We start from the raw sequence: 9,534 nt of genomic DNA, 5'->3' as shown, positions 1-9,534 counted from the left end.
CACTTTCAAACATTCAAGTGAAATAATTATGTTATAAGCAAACCGCTTATGCGTTATTAAAGATAATTTATCGAACCTTTGGGATGTTGCTCGGGAACAAACTTTCTTTAAAACATTTCCTTCCCCGAGCACCTCTCATCGCTTCGATAAGAGTTAAGTTTCAGAAGTAAGGAGAAACAGGGGGAAAGTATTAACTTATTGAAGTAGGGAAGTAGGGAAACTTGTTTAGGCTCATGAGGGTAAAATTTGCAACGCGGCAACGTGTGACGCGTCAATACTTGGATGGACCGCTTGGTTTATACCACGTTGAATACACCGGTTCTCGTCCGATCACCGAAGTTACGCAACGTCGGGCGCGGTCAGTACTTGGATGGGTGATCGCCCTGGTACACCGCGTGACGTTGGTTTTTTATTTATTTTTTAAATTAGTTTATTTCAATTAGTTTGCCATAGAAGTTTCACTTATCAATGTGTACTTTGTACGTATGCATTTCTTTTATTAATTATGAAAGTGTATAAATATTAAAAAATCTAACTTCAATGAACGTGGCGTGTTTTTTTCATTTTCGAGAAAAATAATTTATCAAAAATAAATATTGTAAAGTAATAAAGATCAAGTTTTTTTAATTCCTATTATTAGTTTCTTCTCGTTAAAAATTTTAACAACTAATAAATTGCTTTTATTCATGAACTCAAGTTGAAATATTTTTTTTTATATTTCCAGTAGATGGTGCTTGATGTCAATAGTTTTTTAAATTTTTTTCTGTAATTAAAATTAATTGATAAATTTTATTTTACGTGCCATGAACAGATCGGCATCCATCGTATTTTTATCTCGTATTATATTACTAGCTATTCCACACGATTTCATCCGCTTTAGTTTGAGAAAATAAAGGTACTAACATTTTACATAGCCTTTCTCGAGAAATGGACAGTAAAACACAAAAATAATTTATCAAAGCACACAGCAGTTTCAGAGATTAGCTGCAACAGACAGACAGACAGACAGAAAGACAAAAATTGTAAAAAAAGAACATTTTTATATATTTACCGTGTATACATCCATTTGCGTTTAGTAAAAAGATTGCATTGCATTTAGTAAAGCTAGATTTTAATATTACAAACAGACACACCAATTTTATTTATTTGTATAGATATACATATATAAATGTAGATGGGCTTAATAAATGAAATTATGGTTACACCTATAACCCCTGGTGCAGAAAGCAAGGAACAATTAGTGGACTGCCCGTTGCGCAGTTTAGCCTATGATAGCTAGTCTATGATATTAGTTAAAGTATTTAATGGATTACTTTAAAGTACATCTATCAGACGTCTAAAAAAGCCTTTTTCGGTAATTGTGATTAATTCGACTTTTTCCTCAAACTTTAAGAGTACATAATTATTCCTTTTATTTGGCAACTGTTCCTTTGAGGACTCGAAAGGACGTCGATTTAATGACGGAACCCTTTGAATCTCCTCGGCTCCTTGATAATTACTTGACTTCACTGACAACACCAGGCCGACGTTATTTTGCTTTCCCTTAAATCTTTTATTCGGACGGATATTTTAATATGAGTACATTAATTTTCATGAGAGCCAAGATGAACATTTGTTCATGTTGTCAAAAAAAACCGACTTTGTTTTTCATCGACAAAAAAGTAACCCAGGTATTGTTATGAATTTGGAGCTATTTCATCATTTCATCACTTCATCATTACAACCTATCGCAGTCCACTGTTGGACATAAGCCTACACAAGTTCGCGCCAAAAATGGCGTGAACTCATGTGTGTTGCCCATAGTCACCGCGCTGGGCAAGCGGGTTTGTGACCGCAGGGCTGGCTTTGTCGCACCGAAGACGCTGCTGCCCGTCTTCGGCCTGTGTATTTCGAAGCCAGCAGTTGGATGGTTGGATGGTTGCAGTGGTCGGCTTTATAAATTCCAAGGTGGTAGTGTGTTATCCCTTAGTCGCCTCTTACGACACCCATGGAAAGAGATGGGGTCGCTATATTATTTGAGCTATTTACTGATTTATTATTTATTTAACTGAGGTAGGGCACAGCAGGAATTTCCTGCTCAAAATATGGAGTAGCCCGACTGAGGTAGCACCTCGACCTTACAGAAGATCACAGCTAAATAATACTGTTTTCAAGCAGTATTGTGTTCCTGTTGGTGAGTAAGGTGACCAGAGCTCCTGGGGGGATTGGGGGTAGGGTCGGCAACGCGCTTGCGATGCTTCTGGTGTTGTAAGCGTCTATAAGCTACGGTAATCTCTTACCATCAGGTGAGCCGTACGCTTGTTTGTCGACCTAGTGGTATAAAAAAAAAAAAAAAAAATTACATACTAAGTTTTATTACAACAAGTTAAATAGTTTTGACATGAACGAGAAAACCACCATCCATCTTTCATCAAACTTTTGTTTTTATAATGTTAGTGGGAAAGCAACTTAAGTACTTACATGTTTGGCGACGTACACCGTGGTCTGAGCGTTTGTGCTTGTGTATTGTGTTTCCGGACCCCCGACACAGAAGTAAATCCTAGTGGTAGCCGTTGCGTGTGAGACGTTTATTTATTTATTATTTTACTAGCTTTTTCCCGCGGCTTCACTCGTGTTGAATTTTTTTTTGATAGAAAGTATCCTATGTTACTTCTAATACCTCCAATGATATGTGTACAAAGTTTTATGATGATCGGTTAAGTAGTTTTTACGTGAAAGCGTAACAAACAATGTAAGTTACATTCATATTTATAATATTAGTAGGGATTTTGGCTTTTAAATATATTCATCACCTAAATCTAGTTAGTTATTTTTTATGCTAAACAGACCATCAATAAACCCCTTTTGGCGATATTTTGTATATATTTTTGGACATATATCGAGAGCAATTAGCGAGTGAATACCGTCCAGTATATTACATTAGCGGAGTGGATGTCATTTTCCTCACCCCTCTAATCTCTTTAGTCAAATCAATTCGATGGTGCTTTGTACATGCGAGTACGATGCGTTTTGCATAATATTAGTTTACGTTCTAATGGAATAGTGATGTAGGTATGACCTTAGGTTTACCCTGGCTATTTATTGCTTATTAGTCGATGTGCGTAGCTTTGCCTTTGATATTAAATGTTAATATTTCCCTTATATGAGTTGTAGCATTAGATGATCATATAGTAACTTTAAGCTTTTTCTATTTGATGACATTTCATCTTCTATGAATGTGGAATAGAAGCTGTCTGTGTGTAATGAGTTCTTTTAGCGTAATATATGATTATTATTATTTCCCAGTTAACAACCGTACGCCTCCACTACCGTCTACAAATCACAAGTCATACATATCTACGAATGATATTTATGCCATGTCCCCACTATCGTATTGTTACTGTTGCACGTACTGTGTGTACGTTGTTTTATGTGTACTGTTATAAAAAGTTTGTTTACATATATGGAAATTTTATTGGCTTCTTTATATACTTTTTAGTATATTATTGCTGTACTATTTGTTCGCGTTCCGAAAGTAAAATAAATACAGATGTATAAAATAGTTGAAAGAGAAATAGCGTCTACACTTACAATGCCATGCAATAAATTTATTTGTAAATTTATCACCTATGCACAAATGTGGTTTCAAAAATCATGTTCACACAACAATTAAAAGCTTTGATATAGTAGACTAAATTGCTTTGAGAATGAGGTAATGGTAATGAATGTCAATGATAAGCAATTTAATGAGTAGAATACCGATACTGTCAGAATTAACCGTCAAAGAGCAAAAGCAGCGTCGGTGTTAAACAAATGTAATAGAGCATTGTGATACCTGAAGTTTATTGAATTGATTCTGACCCAACTAAGTCGAAATTAAATTAGTTCTTTTTATTTTATTTTATACAATCATATGCTTGCGTTTGACCACTATTTCACCTGATGATAAGTGAAAATGTGGTCTAAGATGGTACACGTTTACCTAGAAGTAACTTATTCACTCGCAACGTCGCGAGTTCCTATATATACCTACAAATATATTTTTCATTTGGTAGTAAGCTATTTTTAAATAGCTCTTTTTATTTTATTTACTATGTGGGGTATCCCGACCGCGCACCGGAGAGCACGTTAAGTCGTGGGTCCCGGTTGTTATCATGTACACCTGATAGCGATCGTTACTCATAGTAGGGAATATATCCGCTAATTAGCATTGGAGCAGCGCGGTGGATTAAGCTCTGATCCTTCTCCTACATGGGGAAAGAGGCATACGCCCATCAGTGGGGTATTACAAGCTGAAGCGAGCGATATTTTATTTACAGAGTATTTTTTGCTGCTTGCTTACTTGGCTACTAAGTAGCGCCAATAAATAAAAAATAAAAGTATAAATTATTCAATAAGTAGCATTAAATTATTCAATAAGTAGCATGCGTTGATTTGAGGAATAAATAGCCAATAATCCTTCATCAGTAAATGGGCTAGCTAACACAAAACGAGTTTTTCAATTTGAATCATTATTTTTGTGAGATGAACGCGTTTTAATAAACAAACAAACCCTTCAGCTTTATAATATTAGTATTAATTTTTGTAAATTCTAGAAATGTGGTAAAATTATTTTCAACTGAAATGAAATTGGAACGGAAGAACCAACCATTGGTTAGAACATTCATTATAATTACGTCAGAAAGCTAGCGTATGTGTTATATGTGGAATCATACCACAATTTTCGGGGAAACACATCTTCTGTAGATAGACAGAGTCATTAGACGACTTTGTCATTGAATAAGGGCATGAATGTATTGTTACAATGACATCACAATATAAATTCATTAATAAATAGTTAACATAAAAGCTTTACAACTAAATCTAATATATAAAATTCTCGTGTCGCGGAGTTTGTAGTTACACTCCTCCGAAACGGCTTGACCGATTCTTATGAAATTTTGTGTGCATATCGGGTAGGTCTGAGAATTGAACATCTTTTTTTCATACTCCTAAGTTATAGGGGGGGGGGGGGTCGAGAAGGTTGATAAAATCTATGGTAAAACAACGTTTGCGGGGACAGCTAGTAATTAATAAAAGTCTGACAATTATAGTTACGACTAGCTACTGCGCGCGACTTCGTCTGCGTAGAACAGATGGGCGCACAATACTTGATCACTATTTTGCTGCGATGTTATTTTTAAACTGCGATATCTCCTGAGACACTGATATTGAAATTGAATTATGTAACAGGCTATTTTGTTTTAAATTAAAATTTGTGGTGAATAACGTATTTATTTAGATAAGGATTAATATCAGGTTTATAAAAACATCTTTGCAAATAATACATTATTTTAGAACAAACTTGGTTAGCATAAAAAAGATTATAGTGAGCCAACCTTAAAAGATAAATATATGCTGTCGCGGATTTTTATTTAGAACTTTTAAAGAGAGTCAATTCTGTCTTACATGATTTTTGCGAAATGTTTTCATAGCGCACGCAGCGGAAGCTCTCAAAAGGAAAAAATAACGCCCGATTTTGAAACATTATTCATTGGTGCTCCGCTCCTTTTACTTTTAGCGTGATGATATATAGCCTATAACCTTCCTCAATAAATGGGCTATCTAAAACTAAAAGAATTTTTCAAATCGGACCAGTAGTTTCTGAGATAAGCGCGTTCAAACAAACAAACAAGTAAACAAACGAACAAACAAACAAACAAACAAACATGTTACGAAACGCTCTACACCAGGATTTGCTGACCGGAGTTTGTTTCGAAACATTCCCACGTCTCGAATTGGTAGCCGGAGCTTGTTACGAAACTTTCCCACCTGGCCATCGCACCTGAGCATCGCAACTGGGCACCGTGTGAAAACGACCCAACACGAAGAACCCAAAACAACCCGATGCTCCGACTGAGCGATCTTAAAAATAAAACTTTGCTTTTAAATTGACTGACGGACTGACGGACTGACGGACTGACGGACAGACGGACAGACGGACAGACGGACAGACGGACAGACGGACAGACGGACAGACGGACAGACGGACAGACGGACGGACGGACGGACGGACGGACGGACGGACGGACGGACAGACAGACAGACAGACAAAAAAACTCTTCAGCTTTATAATATAAGTATAGATCTTACACTAAAAGAATTTTTCAAATCGGACCAGTAGTTTCAAAATTAGCTCGTTCAAACAAACAAACAAACAAACTCTTTAGCTCTATAATATAAGTATAGATTCAATGGCTTAAAATTTTCCATATTTTATCGGCTCAACGTTGTTATTCAATTAAATTAGTTAGAATAATTATTTTGCTAAGTTTATCGAAACTGATGAAATATGTATTTGTCTACAGTATCAGAGTTTATTCTGAAAATAATCCAGAAATATATTTTCTGCCACTATTCAAAATATTAAACGATCATAATTAACGTTAATATTATGTGAAACGTGAAAGCTTGATGCTTGTCACGTAGTCCCATTCAAATTTCTTCTAGATCTGACCAGTATTTTACGCGCAGTTACTTAATTATTTTTTCGCCTACCTATGTTGTTTAACTTGTCGGTGTAATTGAAAACAATTGTATTACCGCGTACTGTGTGGCTACGGTACTAAAGAATTTAGCCACCCCCTCTCTTCCCGTGGGTGTCGTAAGAGGCGACTAAGGGATATCACAGTTTCACTACCACCTTGGAACTTAAAAAGCCGACCGGTGGCGGGATAACCATCCAACTGCTGGCTTTGAAATACACAGGCCGAAGACGGGCAGCAGCGTCTTCGGTGCGACAAAGCCAGTACTGCGGTCACCAACCCGCCTGCCCAGCGTGGTGACTATGGGCAAAACACATGAGTTCACGTTATTTTTGGCGTAAACTTGTGGAGGCCTATGTCCAGCAGTGGACTGTATAGGCTGTAATGATGTATTACCGCGAATATACTACCACCTGTAAAGCTCGTAACAAATAACTATAGTATTCTATTGTAGTCTGAGTTCTATATAAGGAGTACTGTGTATAAAACATTACCAATATAGTGACCTTTGACTACTTAAAAGTCAACACACACTACATTTCTTTTAACACCACACCACATACTAAATATAGTTAGTACATACATATAGTATATACGAAATAAAATCAGTAAGTTATTATTTATAATGTCACATATTTTTTGAGATAATTGTATGAAGGGAATGGGAAAATTGTTCGTTGGTATTCGTTTGGTATAATGAGGGAGCTGTTACATATGCTCCTCTCGTGCTCCGAGTGTTCCAATTAGAGGACAGATATACACCAGAGAGTATATGTCTAGTATATGTCTTGTTGTTGATGTAGAGAGACAAATTAGTATTGTTATCTATGTAGCTATACTAATATTATAAAGGTGGAAAGTTTGTTTGCTTAAACGCGCTAATATTAGAACGTACTGGCTCGAATTGAAAAGTTCTTTTTAACGACTACAAAAAATGTGGAGGTTATTCAATTCGATCGTATGTATATATTTTTATGTATGTTTGGGAATAACTTCGTCGTTTATAAACCGATTTTGATACTTCTTTTTTGTTGGAATGGAGATGTCCCAAGAGTAGTACCATGATAAGGAAACCAGGATCTGATGGTGGAATCCCAGAATCGTATCTAATCGAGGGGAACCCCCGAAAATCGCAGTGAAGACTAGTGCATTTGTTAATTTTTTTCATCTAAACACAGTTATTGTGTTAAATATCCCATTTAATGGGAATGCTGTAGGCTATATTTTTCCTCAAATTATCGCGTATGAAACCGCGGGCAATAGCTAGTGATATTATAAATTCTATTGGTCTAATAAATATAAATTAAAAAAATTGGGTCAATGTGGTTCTAAAAGTGGCATTCTTAAAGTTACATTTCAAATTGGGTTAGATTTGATGGTTTTTTTTACAGTACTTTTTAATTCTGTGCTTAGAATCTTTGAATGTTCATTTTCTAAGGTAGCAACGAAAATGTTTTTTGAGATTTAAGTTATGGTTGTCCGTTGTACCTGAAACAGTATTAAGCATATTATTATTTTTATTTATTATTTGCTTTAAATTAACTGATTAAGGGCACAGCAGGAATGTCCTGCCAAAATATGGAGCAGCCCGACTGGGGTAGTACCTAGACCTTACAGAAGATCACAGCTAAATAATACTGTTTTCAAACAGTATTGTGTTCTTGTTGGTGAGTAAGGTGAACAGAGCTCCTGGGGGGATTGGGGATTGGGTCGGCAACGCGTTTGCGATGCTTCTGGCGTTGCAGGCGTCTACAAGCTACGGTAATCGCTTACCACCAGGTGAGGCGTACGCTTGTTTGCCGACCTAGTGATATAAAAAAAAAATATAAAAAAATTGGATGTCACTGAAAATCAGTTACGAAGTATTACTTCGTAGAAAACTGAGTGACTTTCCTTTTCAGGGAGATACACAAGTTTGTTTTTTTTAATCGACTGGGTGGATATTTTTTAAATAAAAAGGTAATGCGTGTCATTGTCCACTTGAATTTAATTGCAAATAGAAACAGGTTCTTGTTGGTTTTCCTTTCTTTCTTTTCTTATTTCCCGGATTAATACATATTATTATTATTTATTATTAATAATTATTATGTTAAATGGAAAACTTACAATACCACGCTGTCACGAGTATTCAACAAATATTTTGGTACGAATGCAATTTTTCCCGGCATTACTCCCGGCGAAGTATTTTGAATTGCAACACGTATAGAACCACTTACACCCCAAGGACCAATGCTGCATTTTCTCTAAGTCCCAATGCAAACAGTCGACATCCATCTGTTTAGCTTCTAAAGAGGTAGACTTAATATATCTGATAGTGTAAAGTCTTATATTACATCTTCATATTTTTGCACTGCACATTACAACAAAGAACAAAAGTATAGTTATGAGCTATATTAGGCGGTCTTTTAATCGGCTCCAAAAGAAGGAAAAGGTTATCAATTCGACTGTTTAGTGTGTTTTGACTTGGTGTCTGCCTGATTTCGATGATTATTCTTTGATATATGGTACCATTTAAATTTGATCGAGATCCGATTAGTACATTTATAATTTTATTTTCATCTACTACGTTGTATTGAAGCCGTTTTTTTGGGGCAAACAAAATTATTAAGAAAGTTAGTAATTAAATTATTATCTAAATTATTAGAAATTTGATTATAATGTTGCAAAATTGCAATTATTTAAGAAATATTTTTGATTATATCGATAATGTTAGTCGCTAGTGTGCACTAGTTCGAGGAGAACAATTCCTACGTCGGCAAGGGAAAGTTTCCTCGCGGAGGTAACCATTCTCAGCCTGTCAGCGGTTTCCACTGTTTACACAACACTCCAGCGAATTTTCTAGTACTCCTCAACGTCGGCGGATTGTTATTAGGAATGTTGATTTTAAATTTTAAACATAGATTTTCTTTTAAATAAATAATTTCACTAAAAAGTATCTTTTCGATTCTCAAATAAATTTATATTTTAATTGAAATATAAACTCTTTAAAAAGATAATTTAAAAGGGCTCTTAAAAAAAATTAATTAAAATA

The 9,534-nt window shown here is 35.4% G+C and overlaps 1 pseudogene; it reads left to right on the top strand.

The window, feature by feature from the left end:
- The first annotated feature begins 288 nt into the window (after positions 1-288).
- Positions 289-407, top strand: LOC123656106 (annotated as a pseudogene).
- The last annotated feature ends 9,127 nt before the right edge of the window (positions 408-9,534 follow it).

This window comes from Melitaea cinxia, chromosome 8 (genome assembly GCF_905220565.1).
Source record: "Melitaea cinxia chromosome 8, ilMelCinx1.1, whole genome shotgun sequence".
NCBI classification, from domain to species: Eukaryota; Metazoa; Arthropoda; class Insecta; order Lepidoptera; family Nymphalidae; genus Melitaea; species Melitaea cinxia.
This window is presented reverse-complemented; position numbering and strand designations above follow the sequence as displayed.